At 41.6% G+C, this 25703-nt stretch overlaps 1 protein-coding gene and 1 long non-coding RNA gene across 2 annotated transcripts in view; one reads left to right on the top strand and one right to left on the bottom strand.

The window, feature by feature from the left end:
* Syne1 (spectrin repeat containing nuclear envelope protein 1) overlaps positions 1 to 25703 on the top strand; it is a 477339-nt gene that overhangs the window by 39555 nt on the left and 412081 nt on the right. The gene's annotated exons all lie outside the window — the stretch shown is intronic.
* Positions 739 to 25703, bottom strand: LOC148123576 (uncharacterized). The gene is made up of 3 exons (XR_015736939.1): positions 25607 to 25703; positions 17670 to 17906; positions 739 to 1236 (listed from the first exon to the last, which is right to left on the bottom strand). It is a non-coding gene; the product is annotated as an uncharacterized LOC148123576 (long non-coding RNA).

Genomic DNA, 25703 nt, shown 5'->3' with positions numbered 1-25703 from the left:
GCAAACAAATGGACACAATCTGGCAGAACGTACATTACAAACAATGATTCAACCAAGACTGGCAAACTGTTCCCTTCATTCTAAGCATTAGCTTAGTTTTAAGTGGACATTGTAATCCATTTCTGTCGAGGATGCCCTATTAGACTGTCATACCAGGCTTCTGTATCTCTCAGGGTCCCTTAGCAATGGTGACATTGTGGTGTACACATAGCATTTCTTCACTCAAAACATCAGCATCCATGTGTGAGGACCTGATTTTTATCTCCAAGACCGTGTAAAAGGCTGGGTTTGGGGACAGTTGCTTGTAACCCATGCTGAGAAGGAGGAGGCAGAGGGATGTCTGGGATAGGCTCAGTAGCCAGTCTAGCTGAATCAATGATTCCCAGGTCCCAGTGAGAGACTCTATCTTAACAAATAAGGTAATAGTGCTCCCAAGGTTGACCCCTAGCTTCCACACACAGGTACACACACACACACACACAGGCCCTTACACATACACACACTTTTGTAGCCAAAAACACAAGCACATACATACTTCTTATTACATTAGTAAATAAACACAAATATTAATGGTGAAATGAATTGACATATAAAATTTCACTATAGACTTCTTAGGCCAAAAGCATCCAAAACATCTCTTCAGTACTATTTTTGTGCCACTTAGCGTTATAGTTGGCTGACCTGCATTCTTCTTTAGATCCATTTTTGGAAATGACTTCCTAATAGGAGGATGAAGGATTTTCAGCTTAATCTATTTTTATTTAAAGCTACCATAAAAGATTAGATGATAAAATAACCAAGATTACATTAAATTTTCTATATTCAATGATTTTTTTAGGTTATTAGTTTTCTTCTCTGGATAACCAAATCTATTAATAGATTGTTTCTTTATTATGCATTTCTCCCATAATCATATGAAATAGCTGAAAATGCCCATAATCTCTTCTAAAAGTACCAAACTGCACACATCTGGATCTATTAATCCTTGGGTTTTGATCTTGCAGTCTCCTGATGTGGTAGCTCCTTGCTTGCTATGTGGCTGTAGAGAGCTATGGTGACCCTGAGGATGCTACTGGAACAAAGTGCCTTCCAGGGATCCAGGAGGATGGAGCTTTACATATCCGTGGTCCCACTGGTCTTTCATAGATGAAGGGTAGGGGCAGAAGAAGAAAGAGAGTCATCTCAGGAACATCTGTAAACTCTGCACGCTTCTTTCTCCATAATACTTTCCTGAAGCTGCAGAAGGAGGAAACCAGGCATGTGTTTCAAAAGAGCTTATCTGCAGAGCCTCACACCGCCTTCCCCTCATCTCCCGCTTCCCCCCACTCTTCCCCTCTCCCTCCTGTTTCCCTTTCTCAGTACCATTTGTAGTGTAGGGCCACTTGGCCCTCTAAGATGATGCGTGCCCACTTTCCTAAGTACAATCTGGGCCCCACTTGCTCTGTAGCACAGACTCATAAAGTTTCTCCTTAGCTGTCTGGCTCCTAGCTGCTCAAGTAAATCACAACGAATTCAGACTAAAGCACCCAAAATGTCATTCTCATCTTCTGTGTGATGCTGCTTCACCAATCTTTGATTCTTTCACCCACTGAATGGTGTTACCTGTATGAACATTTTGTTTGTTTATTTGTTTGCCCAGTGCTAGACCCAAAGCAGAGATCTGTTTCGCACCATTTCGTCCTTGCTGGCTCAGTAGTGCAGTCATTTAAATGTGTCTGTGGATTTGGAGTTGACGTTCACTTATTTTCAGTTGTCCACCCAGTACTCGGCCTGACTGAGACATCTGAGATGTGAGGGAGACACTGAGGAAGGGTTTTAATGCCACAATACCATTGGTCTATATAGGCTCTTCAGAGAAAGGAAGGACACGAGTGAAACATTTTAAAAGTGAAAATACAGATTGACATCTGTATCTGGAACAGGTGGCCCAAACGACACTGTTGTCACTGTTCTTAGACCACCTGGTCCTGTCTACTGAAAGAATTCGAGAAGATGTACCGCCAGGACAAGTCCATATACTATCTTGTAATCACAACTTACAGGACTTGATTTCCAAGTCTCTAAAAAGGACCCTTCTCCGTATGACAATTTATGCCATAAGCCATTCCTTGGTGACTAATAACTCTAGATTTTCAAAGAATCGTGAACTCGAGGAAACAGAACCAGAGAACACCACTGGCTCCCAGTTGTTAGTTTAACACCATGTAGGCCAGTGATTCTCAGCCTTCCTAATGCTGCAACCCTTTAACACCTGCCCCAACCACGAAATTGTTTATGTTGCTGCTTCATAACTGTGATTTTGATACTGGTATGAGTCGTAACATAAAGATCTGATATGCAGGACATCTAATACAGGACGCCCAAAGGGGTTGTAACCCATGGGTTGAGAACCACTATTCTAGGCTGTGTTGCCACAGACAATGCAGCCTGCAAGAGGATGTGGGGAGGAGAAGCAAAGGAGGGCATTTCAGCAAGAGGAACTTGCCACAGAGATTCCTTCCCGTTCTGGTCTACTCTGCCAGTGTAGCTCGCCCAGTAAAAGAAACTCTCACCCATCAGCCCCCCCCCTTCCTCTGTGCACCCTCTGCTTCCCTGCTAGTACTTATTTGTGTGACTGAACTGGATTTTCTCCAATCCTGGTCTAGTTAATTGTTCCTTTTTTCTTTTCAGGGACATTAGTCACAGTAAAAATTCAGAGCAACCTAAATATCTAAAAGCAGGAGATTGGCTGGATAAGTAAAGAACCCCGAGGGGGAGTGAAGGTCAACCCTTAAAGTAGGGGGGGGGGTGCCAGGAAAGGATTGAGAGCCTTGTCTCTATCCTTCCTTGAGTTTCATAATACAAACCCAATAAATCAAAAGGTAAACAGAACAGGGAACTATCACATCAGCAATTTTGAATATAGCTATTATCCAACCCCAAACAATATGTGCCAAAGCCTCTCTGACATTAGGAGCAGATCAAGGGCAGACTCCAGAGCACTGAGAAATCAAGGGGAACATGGACCTCTAGGAAAGCAAGAATGGTGGTCCTCCAGCACTCCTGCCCAAAGAGTCCCATGACTGTAGAAAGTCTCTAAACAGAGTTTTATCCCAGGGTTGAACATTAGCCAGTGAAGTGTGAATATGGCTGATATATTTTTATTCTTTTGGGCATGGAATAATAAATAGAACATAGCAAACAAAATAATAGTATGTTATGTAATAATATTATTAAAAATAATAATAGATATACGCACATGAAATTTATTCTGGAAAAGTAAGACTATTTCAATATTATAAATGTTATTAATATAAATTCATAATTAATCAAAAGAAAAATCATACACCCATTCAAGTATAAAATTAGCTATATTAAATGTCTACTTTTATATGTATTTATATTTTGATATAGTGATATGTAGCATCTCTAGTTATAAATAATATTAATATGTAAATGAGAGAGTTTGATCCCTAGTAGCCCAGAAAATCATAACCATCATCATAATAATGACATTGAAAGAATAACTGCCAACACTGTTAAGAAAGTTTGACCAGATGGCAGGTTTCAAATGTGGAGAAATCATCCAAAGAAACATTGGAAGGTATGTTTGAAAAGATATAAAACGACAATTAAATTGAAAGACATATTTTCTCTTGGGCAGGAAACTCGCTAGGGCTATGCCATATTTCCTTGAATTAAGATGAGATTATATTCCTAAAATAGATTGAGAAATTAGAATTCTCTGGATTGTCATCATTTGGCAAAAATGAATGTAATATAACATACAGGAAAGAAGAGGTGTGTGACAAATTAGATCTATCAGGAATTGAAATGTATTGGCAGCCCCATGCTTCAAAGCTATGCCTGAGATGGAGTATGTAGTCCAAACAGGCTCCAACATGAAAGAGATTCATCCGGAAGTAGATGACAAACATGTTTTCACACCTCATTAATGTGTGCACTCTCGCTCAGACACACAGGGACTTTTCAGTGGAACAAAAGTATATGTATATGTATTTGTGTGTGTGTACATTTTACAGGCAAAAATTACCGAGAGATTATTTTATACATTATTAACTTACATTTTAAAACGAACTAAAAGATAAGAGGACACACTGCTTCTGCCAGAGGCAGGAACTCTGGTCCCCACACCCACAGCTGCTGGCTCCCAACAGCCTCTATGGCAGCTCCAAGGGAATTGGTGACCTTGTCTGGCCTGCGCATCCACTGCACGGACACATTCATACCTGTCCATAGACTACATAGTCGTTTATATCTGAAATAACTTTTTAAAAGATGAACCATAGAATTATTAAAAGAAGAACAGAAATAAGGTTTGTCCTTTATAAACTAGTGGTAGGGCCTTCCTTTTCTCATTTGATAAAAGCCCAGAGCACAGAAGAAACACCTCAGTACATCTGAATACATAAATATACCTGCACATGTTCACAGGTAGATGTTGAAGCTGAAACACAAGTGTGCTCATTAGAGATTAGGGAGAGGAAAGGTGGGGGCTGGGGAAAGTTGGATGCTGATGTTGTGGTAGTTTGAATGTAACTGGCCCCCATGAGTTCATTGGGAGTGGTACTGTTATGAGGTGTGGTTTTATTGGAGTAGATATGGCCTTTTTGGAGGAACTGTGTCACTGTAGAAGTGTATTTTGAGGTTTCATATATACTCAAGCCATGCCCAATGTCTCAGTTCACTTCCTGTTGCCTTCGAATCAACATATAAAATTCTCAGTTCCTTCTCCAGCACCATGTCTACCTGCATGACACTGGGTCCCACAATGACAATAATGGACTGAACCTCTGAACTGTAAGTCAGCCCCAGATAGATGTTTTCCTTTATAAGAGTTGTTGTGGTCATGGTATCTCTTTACAGCAATAGAAACCCTAAGTAACACAGATGCTAAGCACAAAAATGCAGGTAGATAAGAGAATGAGTTGTACTATAGAACCCTACAGTGACTGTAGACTTCACAGCGCTTTATCATACAGTTTATGAAGAACAAGAGGGGAGGAAGAGTTTGAGGCTTCCTGACACAACAAAATGATAAATACCTAGAAGCCAGAAGTGCTAATGTCCCTGATTCAATCACCACATAGAGCAGGTATATAGCACACACCACATAAACAGATTCAGTTGATAGATATCAATAAAATATGTTAAGTGGAAAGAAAAATATGTATATGATAAAAGTGTGCAACTGAACAAAAAACAAATGGAGTTTAGGGAAACAAATTTGTTAAGGATGATAAAATGTTGTATAATTTTGTAATAGACAAAGGTGTTTATAAATCAGTAAGAAAATGAAGTCAGCCATGTTTCAGATGTAAAAAAAGAACCATCTGTAGAGGGGAGATATTCCTCCAAGTAGAAATGTTCTTGGCTCTGTTGGCAATTGTTTGTAAAACTACCATGACAGAGTTGTTTATTGTAGCATTTGTGGATTTGTATGTATGCTGTGCATGCATATTTTGCTATGCCACCCTAGGCTTTTCTGTAGGGAGCCCTGCAACCGTAGCAAAGTGCTTCATAATGTAATGAAACATAATGCATTTTGTACGTACATCAATGTGAAGATGTATGAACATACTGCTTATTCATCACTTTCGTAGTCTCTGCAACTACAAAAGTGTGGAGTGCGTGCAGGCATGTCTAAATATTGTTCATTTACCATATTAAACTGTATACTACTGTTTTAGAGATAGAGAAGTAATAGGTGTGTTATTAACATCGAGATAAATTAAGTAGAATATATTAGACAATGTATGACATCATCTTACTTTGTAACTTTCTCTATTTCTATATCTCTACCTCTACTTCTTTATATCTCTTTACATTCTTCCCCAAACTTGTGACCAAGCACAGGACATGAAAATGTATTTCATGTGCTGCCTTGGGTCACTTGCAGTACAGTGTTAAGGAGCATCTCCTTTATGCTCCCACATTGGCTAATGGGGGATATTAAGATGCAAAGTTTAGTAAATTCCCAAAGATCAACAGGCTAGTGTGTATTGAAGCCACAGTGAGAAACCAGATATTCTGCCTTTAGAGTTTACCCCAGCAATAATGCCTTCCTAAGAAGTAGACATAAAAATCCATCACATAGGCTCATTCAGAAAAATACTTTTCTCCTTTATCCTAGTTTTTACACACATTGAGTAGTATGTGCACACACACACACACACACACACACACACACAGACACACAAAGTTAGGAATCAAACCACTTCACCCTAGCCTGATAAAGGTTTTGGATGAATCCTCACCTTCACCTTCAACTCATCCCTTCTTTATTTTGGCCCCAGACCCCAGCTATGGTCATACCAAAGAGTTCTACACTAGCCTGGAATGGAGTATTAGAATGGTTTATTTATTTGGGGATAAACTCACAGTAAGGGTTGTGATCCACAGTCCTCTGTGTGCACTAGGAACTGGAACCAAATTCAATGGCAAAGAGGCCCATGCATGCACCTTTCATCTGCATTTGTAGTACATAAGACCACGCCCAAAGTGGGCCAGCATCTTAAAGACTATTGGCTGAGTTACCACAACACTTTGCTATTCTCTAATCTGCTCCCACTTGCTGTCAGAAATAGAGGCAACAAATATAACTATGTAGACCAGTGGTTCTCAGTCTGCGAGCTGTGACCCCTTTGGGGAGGTTGAACAATTCTTTTATAAATATCACCTAAGAACATCGGAAGTATCAGATATTTACTTTATAATTCATAAAAGCAAAATTAGAGTTATGAATTATCAATGAAATAATTTTATGGTTGGGGTCACCACAACATGAGGAACTATATTAAAGGGTTGCAGCATTGGGAAGGTTGAGAACTGCTGATATAGAGGATCCAGGGACCAAAAGCACTCTTGTCTAAATACCCTTTTTTGCCCAGGAGATGAGTCATTCTCCAGTCTGGGAGACTCTACATAGTGGCATATTCAGGGTCTGGAGGTTGATAGGGAACAGAGGGGCAGGAGACTTTCTGGCGTCTGCCAATACAGATAGGATCTCTTTGCCAACCCCAAGAGGTGGGTAGTACCCTGATTCATTAAGATTTCTGTCTAGACCTTTTAAAGAACATACGTTGAGCCTGTTAGGATGGGTAGTAAGTATATATTTGTCATGATTCTCCATACTCCTTAGATGAACTTTAAGATGTTGGCGGAGTCCTTAGCATCCTCAAAAGTAGAGAAGTGGTGCTTAAAACAGTGTGATGATTTGTCCTTGCAGCCAAGGTGGACAAGGGATTCCTTCATAAATGGAACTGCTTTAGAATCTGAGTAAAGACAACACAGAGCATATATTCACATATTTTCTTTGGTGCAAAATAAACTTTATAGTAAGGAGCAACTTGTTATTGCTTGCTGTTAATAATTATGAAGGCCATATGATTCATAACACTTCAGAAACAACATGAATAGAGTTGTAATAGCACTTCAAGCCTTTGTCCACGTTTACAGACAGCAATGCTACATCTAACAACCTGATGATGTATCTAGAATAATAAACCTGGCTCATGCCTATAATCCCAATATTTGGGATGCTGAGGCAGGAGGATCATAATTGTGAGGCTAGCCTGAACTACCTAGGAAGACTTTGTCTCCAAACCCAAACCAAAGCAAACAAAACCACCAAAGAACTAGATTTGAGACTGAAACTTTCCATAAGGCATTTACAAACTATGAAATGTGCTTTCATTGTACAGCTATGAATGCCAGCAGATGTTTAAAAGGCTGTAATCTGAAATGACCCATGGCGATTGAACTGTGAAGACGAACAGCTGAGCCCCAATAAATACACACTCCATGATTCATGTTCTTCATAATTATATAAATTATGAGACACCACTTACTTTGCCCAAACATGTAATTTCTTAGAAATGAATATTGAAATCTATTAAAGATAGATATTTATATTTCAAAATCTTGTTGAAACTGGATATTAATAGAATAAGTTCCCACCAGGTTCTATAATGAGTTTTCACCAGAGTTTCTAGTAAGTGGGCACTTGGAACTGGTTAGGACTTATTTACTTGGGAAGCAAAATGATAGAAGTTTTTAAAAGAATGAAATGTCTTTGTTGCTAAATTTGAATTGAGTGAGAGTATTGTTAGGAGTTGCAGATAAGTCTCACTACGTTTATTGAAGCCTCACATTTTCTGAGAAGAACTATGAAATCAAACATCTTTCGAGATTGTTGAGAGCACTAGATTATTACCATGTAATGAGATGGTAGATTTTTCAGGGGACAACTTAGAAATAAGACATGGCTCTTGAAGACAGTAGCAATGACTCAGGACTGAAGACCTGCATCTGGCAGCTTGTGAGTACCAGCCCCAGAATCTCTGATAACCTCTTCTGGTCCCCACAGTTTTCCATACAATGCCATAAAGCACACATACACATAAATCAAAAATCAAATAAATATTTAAAATGTGGTATGACTCACTGCTAAAAGTGATACAGACAAAGACCTCAGAGCTATGTAAAATATTGACATGCATCCATATAATAGTTACCTGGATAGAAATCAGAGAGCTCAGAAATCTTTTTTTTATTTAACTTTATTTTATGTGCATTGGTGTGAAGGTGTCAGACCCCCTACAACTGGATCTTCAGACAGTTGTGAGCTGCCATGTGGGTGCGGGGAATTGAACCCGGGTCCTCTAGAAGAGCAGTCAGTACTCTTAACCACTGAGCCATCTCTCCAGCCCCGAGCTCAGAAATCTTAAACACAGAAAGTAGGAGCAGTATAGCCCTCACAGGGGTCAAAAGGCTTAGTGCCTAGTGTCTCTTACAGTGGATGCCTTGATAATCAATATATTGGCTTTAAAGACTATAGGGATTTGAATTGTGTGGTTTTAATATAAAAATAGTTTGCTGTTGCTCCCTGTCCATCATAGAAAGAAGTAATCTGCCATCTAATGTATGTATTTAGCAAAGACAGGATGCTTACACATGTCCAGAGCCATAAACGTTCCAGTCCCTTCATACAAACTCTGGTCATACTTCAGCAGTACATATGGAAGGGAAGATGGAAATGAAGGAGCTGCATATCCTGAGAAGTTCTGTCTTCTGATGGTTGCCCCAGGTAACCATGCATACCTTGCATAGTATAAGCTTCTTACATAGCATACTCCTTTGTAACCAGGCAATAGAGGCTATACCTTATAACTAAAGTGTTTATTGGCACGGTACTTATAAAGTTAAGAGAGTAAAACTCGTGTGCAAATAAACAACACCCCAACCTGTGACAAGAGGGGATGTGAGATCAGTCCAGTAAACACAGATTCATTCCAAATCTTGTCTGGAAAATCATCACAATGGTTAGAAACACTTCTAACCATAGAAAATGTATTTATGTCTTAAAACATAATCCAGTCTCTTTGGGGGACTGCTAATTATGACTCTCAAGAAAACACTTCCTAGCATGGAGTCACTGGTAACCAGTCTATTCTTGGCAAGTAGCAAAACCACTTTACTAGCCCTAGTGATAAAGAATTGTCATCCTCTCCAACATTCGATTTAATCCTTACAAGAAATGCATAAAGTCGCTCAAGTATGGAGCATTTTGATCATCTGACAGTAAAAGCTGGTGTTTCAGCAGACATCAATTCATTTATGAAAAGTTCTTTTGTATGAAGATGATGGCTTCAAATCCTATTTGCTTTTTCATAGATAGCTGCCAGTGTTCGATCGTTAAATCAAATTGCACCTCATCCCTGCTGCTTTTTTCCAGAGCTATCTACTCTTCTTCAATCTAATTGAACTGTGTGTGATTGGAGCCAGGGAAGCTCAGGGATAGAGCTGAATTTCTCCAAAGATTCATGACTCTCGATTTAGGGAGGAGTGGAGGTACAAAATAAAAGTCTAGCTGATTTAATAGAAAGACTAAAAGCCCGGCTGTCCTTCCTTGCATCTGCCACAGCCCAGTATATGCCAGTTCAGAACGTCCTTTGGTTGGCATGTCACTCTAATTGCTTTGCCGTTCGGGCAAGCTATTTGTTCCCAGTAGAGATTCTTCAGTGATCTGTCTTAGATATTTATTCAAAGAAGCACGATAAGTTGGCCTGAAGAAGCAAACAAACAAACCAAGTAGGTTTTGAAAGCTAAACATTGCACCTTGCGTCAGGGGTCGCATTAAGAACCTTGGGTAGAATGTGCTCTTGGAAACTGGCGGATACCAAAGCAGCATGACGCCAACACAAGGCACAGCCCTCCTCTCAAAGAAAATAGGAGATAATCTCTTCTGAACCAAATAGAAGTGACTGTATCTCAGGAACCTGAAATAATAACTCAGGTTACTTAAATAATGTACTCCAACGTGGAAATAGTTATATGTTACCGAACTAAAGGACGTCCTAAGACAAGACATTGTTCAAATATATTTGTGCCAATGGATTACATGCAATAAAGGAGGCGAACCCTGACACGGGTTTTTCATTATATCTGATATGTTCTTACCTTTAGGGATGGTGGAAGCAGTAATATGCTAAGTTAATACATAACAGCCGTTTCGCCTGAGAACTAGAGGATTTTGAGTTAGACACAGGTGGCCTGTGAAAAGCTAGTAAGGGGACTAGAGAGAGCTACAAAGAATTTGGCTCTAGTCCCACAATACTTCACCTCCCCCAAATCACAAAGTTCTACTCAGTCATCCAGTCTTGTAAAATCTTTAACGTAAGTGTGGTTTTCTTCCTTGGGCACTTCATATACATGAGAGTATTGCAAAGTATATGTAACAGGGCTTAAACACCAAGGTGTCCATTCCCACTGGCATTCCTGCCTTAAATATCCATGTATCGGTACCTGAACTGTCCCAGCCTTCCTCGTCATGTCACACAGTAGATCACTGTTACTCAATACTGGAGCATTTAGCTGCATCCCTGGAGAACCTGCTCCTATAGTTTGATGTTTGCTCCTTGGACCAACCCTTTAGATACAGAGGGTGAAAGCCCAGGAACAAATGCAGGAAGTAAGTGGCGAAGCTGGATTGCAGTCGGCATCGGGGAAGAAACAGGCCTCAGCAAACACTGAAACCAAACACCAAACCGCAGCAGGAGCCGTCAGATGGCAGGCAGGAGGGCCACCAGGAAGACATGCATGGGCATGCCTGGTGATGGCTCACGGTCGACTTTGTCCTTACTTGGCAGATTATGAATGCTGTTTCTCAGGACATTACAGATCAGTCTCCAAGAATTACGAGAGAAACTTCGCGTAACCTGAATATTTCAGCGCGACTGCAGTCATAGCGAGCTGCTATGGTAGGGATACTAACAGTAGGTATGTTGTCCACCCTCAGTGAGTTATGTGGTTCAAATCCCATACTGCAGGCACAATTTCGGCTGCAGGAACCCTGAAGGCAGCTGCTGCTAGTGTTTCCATTTTGTTTTAAAAAAATTTTTTATTTACTTATTTTTTATTGTCATTGTGTGTGCAATGTAAACACTATGCCAAAGTCATAGATGAACACATCCATGTCTTTCTACAATGTCAGGATGTATAGATAAACAATAAGCACACAAGGCTTAGTGGTTTCAATGACAGCAATGTGTCGTAAACTCACCTACCTCAGAGCTCGGACAAGTTCAAGGTGAATGCAAGTTTCTTAGTCTGATCCTCACTGCTAACATTTAGTCTCCTATCACACCTCACAGGGCACACAGTGACCACATCTATGTATCTCTACACACATACGGGTTACAGAAGGGATACAAGGTAACAAGATAACGAGCCAGAACACTGCTGGAGTGGGGGTGGGGTGCTGCTGGAGTTGCAGGTTTGAGAGTAAAATGAAAAATTCAGCCTTTAGGTGAAAAGACTGAACAGGACCCGGAGCAGGAGAGAGATCAGGAGCGGGAAGCAGCAGGTCAGGCCCAGGTCCAGATGGCAGACAGGTGGACCAGCAGGCAGTTCAGTAGGCTGTGTCAACCATGAAGGATGGAGCTGTCTAAAAACTGTCACTCTTGAAACCCATACCAAAAATCAGAAGATAGATCAGCATGTGGCCGCGTCTTCACAGTGTTAGGGGTTCCTCACACTATATACCCTCCCTCTCTCAGGTATATCCAGTAAAGTTTTAGTCCTGGCGTCCCCAATATGATTGCACTACACCGTGTGCACCAAGAGGCAGTTATCTTTGATAAACATAGGATAGTGCCCTTTCGATTCCAAGGACTAAGTCATTTATCTGTCTGGGATGAACGGCTGGTGCTTGACAGATGATGCAGGTTATGGGTGTTCCCAAGGTTGGCGGCCATTCTTCTCCCTCAAAAGGGAGTCAAAGGCTGTGTGTGAATTTGAATCTCTAGTGTTTTATACAATATGGGGGAGCTTGGACTAAGGCATACCCTGATCTCAACACTCCTCTCTCTCTCTCTCTCTCTCTCTCTCTCTCTCTCTCTCTCTCTTTGTGTGTGTGTGTGTGTGTGTGTGTGAGAGAGAGAGAGAGAGAGAGAGAGAGAGAGAGAGAGAATGCCAGTGTGCCTGGAAGTCAGAGGACAATCTTCAGGAGTCAGATCACTAGTGTGCTATGCCAAAATCAAAGAGGAACACATTGTGTCTTTCTGCAGTATCAGAATTTATTGACTGGCAATAAATTCTGCAATTTCAGTGCCACCGGTTTGCCAGACTATCCCCCTTATCTGGTGATCTGGCTGAGGAGGTTTTTTGTTCTGATCCTAATGACTAATTATTACTTCTTATGTTACACAAACTGCAATAAATCTATGTATGTGTACACGTATGTAAGCATGTATGTGTTTGTCATCTATCTGTCTGTCTGTCTATCATCTATCTATCTACCTATATATGCATCTTGCAGAATGAAAACGAGTTAAAGGGGTCACAGACAAGTTCAAGAGGTTTCCGAAGAGGGCAACCAGAAATGCATGTGTAGTCTGATAATACAATCAACTCAAGAAGAAGGCTGGGGAGGAGACACCACTGAGGCAGTAGGGGAAACAAGGCTGAGAGGGAAGAAGAATTGATCTAGCTGGGGGGAGAAAAGCAGGGTCAGTGCAGGGAATCTCTGGTTCAGGTTCAGGCTAGTGAGCAGAGAGATGGGAAGACAGCAGTCTAGCAGGCAGTGTAGACCACAGAGACTGAGGCAAGCTAAAGCCCCAGGATAGTGAGAAGTTTCCTGCCTGTTGGTGTTCAACGTGCACACCAGGTAGGTATTAGCTAGAGGTTAGTGTGAGGTTGCTACCATTACAGTGTTAAGTGTCCACCACTTCGGGGGTCTAGGTGAGTGAGCTATACCCGTCCCTAGTCTGGCATGTCTGATAACCTCTTGAGTTGTTCTCCTACTATGACTTCAATATATCCATGATCCTCTGCAGTCTTAATTCACTCTGATAGATGTATAAGGTGGCCCTCTTTGTACTCCCAAAGACTCATTTGTCAGTTTGTATTCTGTGGGCAGTGGTCCACAGGTGCCCTTACTTCTCCACCTCGGGGTTCAATCATCCTCTCTAACCCCAAATGACGGTACTTGTAAAATGGAGTCGCTCAGGCAAGGCGTAGCCTAAAACACCACTAACTGTATGGAGTAACTTGGTGTAGGGAAAGCCTGACCTCAATGAGATGGTTCTCGACTTCCACTGTAGCAGACATTGTCACACAAACAAGTTTAGGCTGGAAGGCAGTGGGTTTTCCAGCTTCCATTTGGATAGGAATTGCATGCGGAGTGCTCGAACATAGACTCCTCAGCCTTGTGCCTTCATTTCGCAAATAGAGAGGGAGCTATTGTAGATAACATTTGGATACGGTTGTTCCACTTCTGCTTAAGGAGGAATGATGCCAAGGATTATTCCTGTTTTCTCATTTTTATCATTTTTCAGTATGTTGTACAATACGTGTTTATCACATTCACCCCTCCTCCATGCTTTCCAAATTCACCTCCACTTCCCAACCCCACCATGTCCTGAGTTTTACCTTCTTTTAACTCACCAAACTGTATAAAATGAGGCGGTGACTGCTCCATACCTTGGTGCAAGGGAAGGTTATCATTGTAGATGCGAAGGAGAGAGCAGCCAGAGGCATCTGGAAGAGTCCAGAATAGGCAGAGAAAGTAGTAGACTGAATGAACGTGTCCATGAGAAACGAAGTGGAGGGAGAGCAGAAGAAAATAGAGAGAGGAAGACACAACAGAGGTGGGGATGGGGGAGGAAGCCAAGAGAGCGTGGCCAAAGGGAGCGGTGATCTGCATGCTTGTATGTGTACCACATGTGTGCCTGCTGGCCCCGGAAGCCAACAAAGGGTGTCAGATCCTCTAGAACTACTCTTTTGGCCTATCATGAGACACATGTGAGTGCTGAGATCAGAACCAAGGTCCTCTGCAAGAGCAGCCAGTACTCTTAATCTCTGAGCTGAGAGCTGTCTTTCCAGTTCCAATACTTTTGCTTTTTCTAAAGTTTTATTTCTAGGCTGGGAGGATAGCTCAGTGGGCAAAACTTTTGCTATACAAGCTAAGAGGACGTGAGTTCAAATTCCCAGGACCCATGTAAGAAGCTGGGCATGGCCATATACACCTGTAATTTCAGCGCTGAGGAGGTGGGATTAGAAGTAGAGATGGGAGGATTGCTAAAGTCAGGATGAGTTCTAGAAGCTTCTGTAGCATTAATCACTAAACTAAAATTAGAAACTGATTAATAATAGTGACAAGAGACATTATAAGAAACATATTCCACTCACTTTTCCATCTGCTAGGGGTGTTTGTCTTCTCTATGGGAACTCTAACCAGACTTAGTCTATCAATAGAGAATCTGTCTCATCCCCAGAAAGTATTCCTCTCTCCATCAGTGGCTTATCTTTGGCCTTCCATGGCCCAGGGCAAACAAGAGGTGTCACCTAATTAGAGTAATTGGCACTGTTGTGTAAACGACTCAGAGACCTTCACTCTCCACTCTGTTTTTATTCCTGAAATGTTTATCGGACCAAAAGCAGCTTCCTGTTCCAGCACTTGTGACTGATACAGTTTTTATGCTCCTGTGCCCTCTATCTAGTGGGTTAAAGGTCAGGAAAACACCAACACACATCACCTACTTAGCATAAAACACCAGGAAGCAAAATCAGAGATTGTGTTTTATTCTATAGCTTTGGACTTTACATTAATTGACTCCTGGACCCCCATGTCTCCCATTAGGTATTTCTTCTTTCCCTAGCAGAAGGTAAATTGAAAGACTTTTTCCACGCTCAGTCTTTTCCACTGCAAAGGAAGGAACTTCTGGGTGTGGACAAGGATGGACTTCATTTATGACTCTCTGTGACTAACTGGTTTGTGACATTGGGCAGGTCATGAACCCTGGAATTATTTCTTAATCCACAAAAGCACTACAGTTTTTAATTCATTGGGGGGATTTCCTTTTTTTTCCTGTGTATTTCCCTTGAAGTGCTTCCAATTTGAATCTCTCCTATAAAGAATAGGAAATGAACTTTTTTTTTTCCAAAAAAAAAAGGCTTCTAGGATTGAGCTCTATAACAATGGGAATGTCCTCCAAGTAGGATCCTGAAGAGAACCAAGATCAGAGGACAAAATGGACAAAAGTAGAAACCTATTGTCATTCGTAGATGTTTCTGTTTGCGTAGCTTTGTGACAAGCATCAGCTGAGTTCCTATGTCCCTGGAATACTGATTGTCACCTGATGACAATGGGGACACCAGCCAGAGTCCCAGAAAACTGTTGGTGGTGTAAATGTGAGGACCTGAGTTCAGATCCCAGCACCCTCTTAAATAGCTGCTTGGGGTGAAGCATGCCTGTAACCCCAACACTGGGAACAGAGACAGTGGGCTTTCTGGGGTTGTTGCCAGTCTCTCCAGCCAATCAGTGAGTGCCAGGTTTAGAGAGAAAAGCTCCCCAAAGTCAGGTGGGAATGACAGAAGAAGACACCAGATGTTGGGGTCACAAGAGGAATACCTGCACGCACATGTGCACATGTGGTTATATATAGATAGGTATAAAAATGATGCAAATTTATGTATGTGTGTGTATGATCAACACATATACACACAGACAGAAACAAAGAGAGAATATCAAATACCTTCAGTTGTTAGATGTAGTTGTGGTATAAAAGTATAATTTCCCCTTGTTTTCTCAAATTTTCAAGGCGAGAGGACAGTTCACGTGTGGATAGGAAGCTGCCCCACCCTACCCTTAACTGAAAACAAGGAAGGAAAAAAAAATTAGTTCTTGTGCTTACAGGCAGGTTAATCTCTTGGAAAGGACAGGTAGAAAGCCTGTGGGGATGAATCGGTTAACATCATCAGTCTTTACAAATCCACTCTAAATAACAAATAAGTTGCATATTGCCAGAAAGCAGGTAAGAATTTACAAAAGTTTAGACCCAGGCTACGCTTTCTTTCTGATAACTTAAGATGTTACTATTTCTTCTGCTAAAGAATTGCCTCCTCTCTCCCAGTAATGAATCCAATTCAAACACAGCCATAATAAGCCAGTTTTGTTCCTGAGACCCTCTTTCCGCTTTCTGTGTGGACACTTCAGAGCCATGGCTTCGAGTGTTTGCATCTCTGCTGTAGGAAGTCTCACAGCCAGTGGCTACCTGCCCACTAGGGCGTGGCCTCTTATACTCTATATGCTGACGTAGAGCATGCGTCCGGCCTCTTTTTGGGTTGTGGAATTCAGTTTCTGATCTCTGTTCAAGCAGAGGATTCTGATTTGTGAGTCTACCCCTAAATAAATAACCGTCTATTTCTCAATTCTGAGCTAGTGTGGGATTTCTTTTAAGCATCCTTCCACACATCTCAGGATGAAAAGATAATAAACGACCTTCCTCTTGTGTTTTTAAAATTTATTTAGTATATTGCATATGCCTGCACATATGTGCATGTGCATTCCTTGGCACGCATATGTATGCCAGAGGATAGACAACACAGAGGCATCAGGTCTCGTCTTCCACCGTGTGTATGTGCTCTGGAACTGAACTCACGTCATCAGCCTTGGCAGCAAGTGCTGTTAGCTGCTGAGCCAATACTCTGACCAGCATTGTTCCTTTCAGGTGAGACTGAAGTGCATACATATCCCACCCTTCCTCTAGAAATGCCTTCGAAGCATTGTAGATGCGCGGCTCAGGGTTGCTGGCACCCTAGATTCTAGATACATGTTTGGTCCCCTTCACAAAGGACCCCTTAGCTCCTATGGTTATCATATGCTTTATTTTGTTGCTTGATTTTCTTTTTATGAACACCCCAGTACAACTAAAGACTATTGCTTCTCAGGGGGAGGTCACAGCCAAGGTGTCTGGTTTTGGTTTGTTTGTTTGTTTGTTTGTTTTTAAGCAAGACTAGTAGGGTATGTTGTGTTTCCTGGCTTTAAACAACCCCAGACAACAAAATCAATCAAACAAAACAGAACAAAACCCAAAGCAGCAGGGACTGTCTCTGTTCTCTTGGTTTGTAGGGACTCTGGGGAATATGCTGTAGGGTAGCATTTAGTGTTGTATTGACTGAAATTAGGTCAGCGAGATAGAAAATAGAAAACATCTCTGTATTTCTGCCTGGATAAAAAAAAGTCAGAGTGAACATCAGGTTGAAGCAGCAGTTTTGTTTCTGAGCTAAGTTTCTTCCCTTCTTTCTTTCCTATGGGAGACATGTCTTCCTTCGTCCACATCTTCTTGAATCTCAGCAAAAACAGAGTGTCTCCTGAGTCCTGCTACCTTTGGGCCCATTGGAGAAAAGGGTCCAGGGAGGATGCTCATTTTACTGCCGTTCCCCATGATGCTGCAGACAAGGGTTTCACCACTTTCTTCTCTTCACCAAGGACAAGGACCATGGAAAGCTTTATGCCACTGTTTTGTCTCTTCCTGGACAACTCCCCAGGCAGCCCTGCAGAAGGAGCAGGGTCCACTGTTGCAGTTGCTCGGGTTGAAGATTGCTAGAGCAAATCTGAATTCCTGTGGGAGCAAGTGGAGTACATCATCCCAAGGTTATTCTGCCTGAAGGAGCTGAATGATCCAGCACTATGAAGCTGGAGACCCAAGATGGCCTCCTCCGTGAGCCCTGTCCCCAGTATAAAGACTGGTTGGGCCTCTCAAGATGGGCTAAACTATCTATCCACTTTGGTGGATACATTTGGTAGCATGTGGGGGTCATCATGGGCTTAGTGGCTTCCTGTCTATCAGACTCAAAAGACACAAGCTAGACTCCGCAAACTGTTGACAGGAAAATCAAACTTGGGGGTGGAAGAAAGAGCCTCAGAGGAGTTCTGGAAAGCATAACAAAAAATATTTTTATGTGTTTCGGACCAACATGTATCTACACAATGAACACAAAGTATCAGTACTTTAACTTCTATATTATTCAGTGTGGAACAGAAAAGGAAAAACAGACATATGATTGCACTCTTCATCTACGTTGCTTTGAATTTGTGATCATTTAGTGAGAGCTTATTAACAACAACCCACTGAAGAATTTAGGGAAGCTGTCAGACAGCCTAGGAAACAGCGAGATAATAACTTGTGCTATTTGGTTTTAAAATTATGTTGTTCAGTGAAGTGTAAATCCAACAAGTAATTAATTAGACTAAAATCATGAAGAACACATCTCCATGACAGGCTAGCATTCGGATCACAGGTCACTAAACGAGGGCTTGTTCTTTAGGTCACACTGTGTTGTCTACTTTTTCTATTCCTTGTAGATATTTTATCAGCATGTCCAAGTCAAGGGAACACAAGCTTTCCTGCAAAGAGAGGCGGCTCCTGGTCTAACTCAGCTTAGATGAGCATAAGATCTCACACTTCTGGACTTTTCTCCCAAGAGATCTCTGTGGGAATGAACTAGAAGTGTGACTCTAAATTGTCAGAATTACTTGAGAATATACCTCATGCGATTCATGTATATTTATTTTTTAATCCTGCCTTTCTTTTTCTCCCTAGTCATTTTAGCGTAATCAAACCCCATTCTGACCTACTTTTTCTCTTCCTGCTACAGATGGAAGAAGCCATTCATTGTTTTCAATAGTGTGCCTTTTACGCTATTAGTAACAGCTTTTAATAGGGCCTCTGACCTTTGTGATTAAAACTGACTGTTGTTTTGTTGTTTTGTGTGCATTTCAATGATTAACTCCAGGGCCATAATGATATCATTATGAGGCAGATGTTGGGAATATTCGTAATCTACTCGAGGAAGCAGAAAGAATCTGTACTAATGTCCAAGAAGTGGAGGGAGAAAGAAACAAAGTTTGATAATTGCTGCTAAGTTCACAGAACTTTCTACTGCATACAAGCCATGAAGGCATTGAACATGCATGTATGCGCATAAGCATGTGGAGATCAGAAGCTGACATCAGAAGTTGATGTCAGGTGCTCTCAATGGCTATCTCTCATAGGTCTTGAGTCAGGGTCTCTCCCTAAACTTAGCTCTAGACTGATGAGGCATTGAACATCAGTGATCCTCTTGTCTCTGTCTCCCTCTTCACACACACCAGGATCACAGGTGTGCACCTTCACTTCCAGCTTTTCACATGATGCTGGGGATTTGAACTTAGGCCCTATCTCAACTATCTTCCTAACTAATCACCCTGGGACTCACTTCAGTGGAAACGGCATACCTGATACTGGAGACTACTGTGGTGCCTGGGATTTCTCTCACAAGCTTCCTGGTGATGCCAGCGATGCTGGCCCAGGTATTTTGAGAGCCAATAATGAATCAACATTCTGGATTTTAGAAATAGAAGCTCTTTGATATTCAAAAATCTCTATGTTCAAGTGTTTCCTGTGGTGCTATGCATATTTCACTGTTTCAGTCTCTATTTTTACCCTCAGTAATGTCAGGCTTTATTTCACAAATTTTAAAATCTATTTTGTGAACTGCCGATTATATATTAGTAATGTAATAGGTGTCAAAATTTTCCTCATTGACTTTTTAACTTCTGTTTTGTTAAATATTTCTCTAATAAGTTTGCCTTTATATTTATGACATCCTGGGTATAAGACATCCCTGCACAGGTAGGATGCAGCTGTGTGACTGAAGGCAACTGAGCAAGTCAAGCAAGTCAAAAAGGAGATTCCATCTGTTGGTTTCTGCTTCAGTTTCCTGCCTTGGGCTCCTGCCTTGGGCTCCTGTCTTGAGCTCCTGTCTTGAGCCCCTGCCTTGTTGGGCTCCTGCTTTGAGCTTCTGCCTTAGGCTCCTATCTTGGACTCTTGCCTTGGGCTCCTGTCTTGGGCTTCTGTCTTGGACTCCTGTCTTTGCTTCTTGCCTTGGGCTCCTGCCCTGACTTCCCTCAATGACCAGTTACTACATGTAACCTTCCCCAACTTGCTTTTGGTCAGAGGTTTATCAAAGTAACAATGAAACAAAGGAGGCCACCCTCTTATGTTACATCAGGCCCAGAGTTCTCCCTTCATCCAGTAAGCCTTGGTCCTTACTCTGTTTGGGGGCAGTTGTTATAGTCACTTCATTTCCTTCAATTTTCCAAACCACTTGGAATTTAGTTTGGTGAAACGTGAAGTTATAAATAGAAGTTTCAATGCTGATACATTCTGTGTATCCTGTAGTGAGGGACTGCGGGCAGGCCTGCTTTTCATCCTGCCCAGCTCCTGCACGGCTAGCTTAGCCCCGGAAATAATAACACATAAGTTGTATTCATTTAAATACTGCCTGGCCCATTATCTCTAGAGAATTAGTTACTGGCTAACTCTCACATCTTGATTAACCCATTTCTAATAATCTGTATCACACCACGAGGTGTGGCTTACCGGGAAAGATTCAGCATGTCTGACCTGGTGGCTGGCTCCATGGCGTCTGCCTCATAGCCCTCTTCCCAGCATTCTGTTCTGTCTACTCCGCCTACCTAATTTTCTGTCCTATCAAAGGGCCAAGGCAGTCTCTTTATTGACCAATGAAAATAACACAATAGACAGATAACCCTCCTCCATCAGTATCCCATAACCATCCTTTTTTTAATAGATTTTTAAAATTAATTAATTAATTTATTTATTTAATATCTCAACTGCAGTTTCCCCTACCTCCTCTCCTCTCAGTCCCTCCCTGTAGTCAGAGACTGCTCTTTTATTTTCCAGGTACACAGATCCAAAATAATCACACAGAAACTATATTAATTGCAATATTGTTTGGCCAATAGCTTAAGCGTATTTCTAGCTAGCTCTTATACCTTAAATTAACCCATTCCTATTATTTTGCATTTTACTGCAAGGCTCATGGTTTACCATTAAGGTTTCAGGGCCTTTGTCTCCTTCAGCAGCTACCTGGCATCTTCATGACTCCACTTTCTTCCCTCCTCGATCTGCTCAGAATTCCCACCTTACTCTATTCTGCCCTGCCTTAGGTCGAAGAAGCTTTATTCATTAACCAATAAAAGTAACACATGTACAGGAGGACTTCCCACACCATTTCCCATTTTCTGTCCAAATGAAAAGGAAGGTTTTAATTTTAACATAGTAAATTATATATATAAAAAAACAGGTATCAAGCAAGAATTAGTTACATTATTTATATCTATTTCATCTTTTATTATAACTAAGGAAAACTATAATTAAAACTATCTATTCTTCAACTCTATCAGGGACTTCAGAAAGATATACTATTACCTAAGTAAGCAGTAAGTTCATTGAAAGCAACTTTCAAAACTTTAGAACTGACAGAGACAACTCACTGCCTGCACTGTTACCCAAAGTTCTTCTGTAATGTTGGGATACCCCTTTTCAACCTATAGGCCCATAGTATCCGACAGACATTTCCATGAAGCAGGAAATTTGAAAGATGTGTTTTGCCTTGTACTGACAAAGCTCACCAGATGCTTTCTTCTGTGTCCTACAGAATGTCTGGCAGTTCTCTCATGATGCAGGAACTCTTTAGGCAAGTTCAGCAGTCATTTTTCTGTGGGTCCTGCATGTCCAGTTCATATAGCATACCACCCAACAGTCTAGACAAGAGCAGGGTTTTTTACCCAAATGGCTAATCAACTGCTTAAGGAGCCCCTTTGATGCCCATCATCCTCTTGAAATAGATTGGTGTTGCCAGGAGCAGACATGTCTCACTGCCTTCCTACACCACCTCCCCCCACATTTCCTATGTCCCCCCCATTCACCTCTCTTTGGTGCCTATTCAGAAAAGAGCAGGCCTCCCATGGATTTCTACAAAACATGCCCTATCCAGTTGTAGTAAGAATAAGCACTTTGCCTTGTATTAAGACTGGGCAAGGCAAGTTAGTAGGAGGTGTAGGGTCCCAAAAGTCAGGAAAAAGAATCAGAGGAATCCTTTGCCCCCACTGTTAAGAGTCCCATAAGAAGACCAAGCTACACAACTGTCACATTTGTACAGAAGGCCGATGTCAGACCCACATAGGCTCCCTGGTTGTTGATTCAGTCTATGTGAGCCCCTATGAGCCCAAGTTAATTGATTCTGTGGGTTTTCTTATGATGCCCTTGACCCCTCTGGCTCCTACAATACCTCCTCCCTCTCTTCAGTAGGATTCCCTGAGCTTGGCCTAGTATTTGACTGTGGATTTTCGCATCTGTTTCCACCAGTTGCTGGATGGAGCCTCTCTGATGACAGCTGGATTGGGCACTAATCTATGAGTATAGCAGAATATCATTAGGTATTATTACCAGGTATTACACTGGTATTTTCTTCCTCCACTCGTGTTTTGTTCTATCCTAGATCTCTAAGCCGTCCAGTCTCTAGGTCCTGGAACTCCGGGCAGTGTCAGGAGTGGGCTCACTCTCCTGGCCTGGACCTCAGGCTGGACTAGTCATTAGCTGGCCACTCCCACAATCTCTGTGTCACCCCTTATTCCAGCACATCCCGTAGGCAGGATAGGCTGCAGGTCGAAGGTTATGTGGCTTTGTTGGTGACCCAGTTCCTCCACTGGCAGTCTTGCCTGGTCACAGGAGGTGACCAGTTCAGGCTATGGATCCCCTTTTGCTAGGAGTCTTTTCTGGGATCATCCTTGTAGATTCCTGGGAGTTTCCCTTATACCAGGTTTCTACCTGGCCCTAAAAGGACCCCTTTCTAGACAACTCTTTCAGTACTCTCTCCCCCACAGCTCCACCTCACCTCATCCCTCGTGTCAGCACTAGTCTTTAATCATCTTTCCGGTTAAGACAGACCAAAATGTCCTTCTGGACTCTGCATTCCATCCTGTTCCGTGCCTTGCCCTTCCTCCACTATCAGAAAGTGCTAAGGAATAAATACACATTTTCATGTACTTTAACATTTGGTAGAAGAAATGTAATATAGCCGTCCCACTGTTTCACTTTTCAACTCTGAGAGAATCATCATGGTGTGTGTGTGTGTGTGTATGTGGGAGGGGATCTGAGATAAACATCATGGTGTATATTGTGTGTGCATGTGTATATATGTGTGTATGTGTAGGGTATCTGAGATAAACATCATGGTGTGTGTGTGTACGTGTGTGTGCATATGTATGTGTGTATGTGTATGTATGTGGGGGGGGCAGGGGATCTTGCATCTCTTCTTATCTTCATAGAGCACCAAGAAAACTCTCTTTGCTTTAGTGATCACATTTTACATTTTGGATTTGATACCCTTACACAAAAATCAATAGATGCCATTTTTTTCTGCTGTAATAAATAACTGCTCTTCAGATAACAGGGAAGTTTGGAGCTTACGACATTAAACATATTCTTTCATTCTCTTACTTTTTTCTGTTGCCTTTGCTTCAGCAGCTGGTAGAGAGTTTGAATAAGGATGGAGACAAAACTGTCCGTAGAAGCTTTCCAGTCCTCTCCTCTGGGCACTAACTTCAGAGCAGCTGGTAGATTCATCCAACAAAGTGCTTTTCTGTTATGATTATGAAAATTCTAGCAGTAATAGGTTAAGGAAATGGTATTCAAGTTTGTGCTATTTTGCTAGCATGATTAAAAAGTTAATGCCAAACCTTCCTTCGTATGGCTTAATGAACAAGGGGTATTATGATATTGTAAACATATCTATGTGTGTGTGTGTGTGTGTGTGTGCACTTGCTACTATTATTCAGTTTTTATGAAAAGAAAGTCAGCTACTTTCAACCACATGAGTGAACCTGAAGAACATTGTGCTAATGAAATTGCCAGATATAGGAAAAATGTTGCATAAAATTCTGAACTCCAGTAGCCAGTGTGTAGAAATAATAGAACAGTGGTTACCAGGGGTGTGTGTAGAAGATAACACAGGAAAGCTTGGGCCATAGGGTGCTAAGCTGGAATTATGTGGGACAGAAGGGTGAGTGGTCTAGAGATCTAAGATCCCATTTGTTAACAACTGCTAATAATATATTAATGCAGCTGGGCAGTGGCTGGGCACGCCTTTAATTCCAGCACTTGGGAGACAGAGGCAGGTGGATCTCTGTGAGTTCCAGGTCAGCCTGGTCTACAGAGAGAGTTTCAGGACAGCTAGGGGTATAGAGAGAAACACTGTCTTCAACCAAATAATGATAATAATAATAATAATAATAGTAACTAATAATAATGATAACACTACTAATAATATATTAATGCACTAAAAATTTTCTGAGTAGATTTTAATATACATAAAAGGTAAGTAATGCCTACCTTTACTGATTATTTCTCTCTATACATGGGTGTATGTGTCAAAATGTTATGGTATATTCTCTAAAAATAAACTTTAAAAGTCAATGTTTAAAATAATACATTGGAGAGAGAGAAGATACTTTCTTGTGAGGCACACAGTGGAGCATTTTGTGTTTTCTGACAGTCAAAAAGGCAGTGCTTTTTGACGTCTGAGATTTTACTCTTAAATGATCAGAATCCCTCCCATGGCTGTCATTGATAGTGAGGTTCATCTTGGAGTGGTACTCCAAAGACACCGTGCTGGAAGTTCCACCGTGGTTTCTCTTCTTACCTCTTGTCTGTTTGGCATCCACACACCCTTGAAGGACTCCGCTAAGCCTTATCTGGCAGAGCCATGAACCTGAGATTTGCTGCCAACTTTCTACTTTAGGCAAGCTTTTATACCATTTGAAAAGTGGTAGGTTGGACAGAAATGGCCTCGGAATCTATATTTTGCTGCTCCCCAATCTTCCTGTCTCCCCCTTTGCCTCCTCCCAGCCCTGCCCCTGCTGTTGTTATTGTCTAAATGGTGACAGCGTCCTGAAGTTGCTATTAGGTCTCCCTGAAAAGAAACACCATCCTTGAAGCCAGCAAACCGGAGATAAAAGGAAAGGACAAGTTGGCTGCTCCTTAGAGTTAAAGAAGAAAGAGCATGTTATTATAAAACAAACAAGCAGCCTCCTCCAACTCTGGTCCTTCCTAGGTCCTTTCTACTGTTTTTATCATGGACAGAGATGCTTAGTTTGTAGTTCACAAGTATTCAGTAATTCACAGTGTTCAGTGTCGGAAGATAAGTTGGTGAGAAAATGGGCTCCATTTGATTAATCCCCCCACACACACACACACATGCTTAGATGTACTTCTGTTTGGTGAAGAAAAAAAACTTTCTAAAGCTTTTGGAAAACTTGGCGTTCAGGGATGCTGAATACTGATTCCATATCTTCCTTTTTCTCCTTGCCCCGTGTCTCCTCCCACCAGAAAGTCCCCACGACACCTAGACAGCAAGCCTTTTAATACAGCTTTTCATTCCAACAGCCCTTCTATAGCCCTAAGGAGCTACTTACCAAATGAAGATGAAGTTTGCATGAGAAATTGAGAAGGAGTGAAATGTTCCCCAAAACTCTTTCAGCCTCTCAGACACGACTTCACTGGGGCAATGGC

This window comes from Myodes glareolus, chromosome 1, assembly GCF_982192425.1.
Source record: "Myodes glareolus chromosome 1, mMyoGla1.1, whole genome shotgun sequence".
Classification (NCBI taxonomy): Eukaryota; Metazoa; Chordata; class Mammalia; order Rodentia; family Cricetidae; genus Myodes; species Myodes glareolus.
This window is presented reverse-complemented; position numbering and strand designations above follow the sequence as displayed.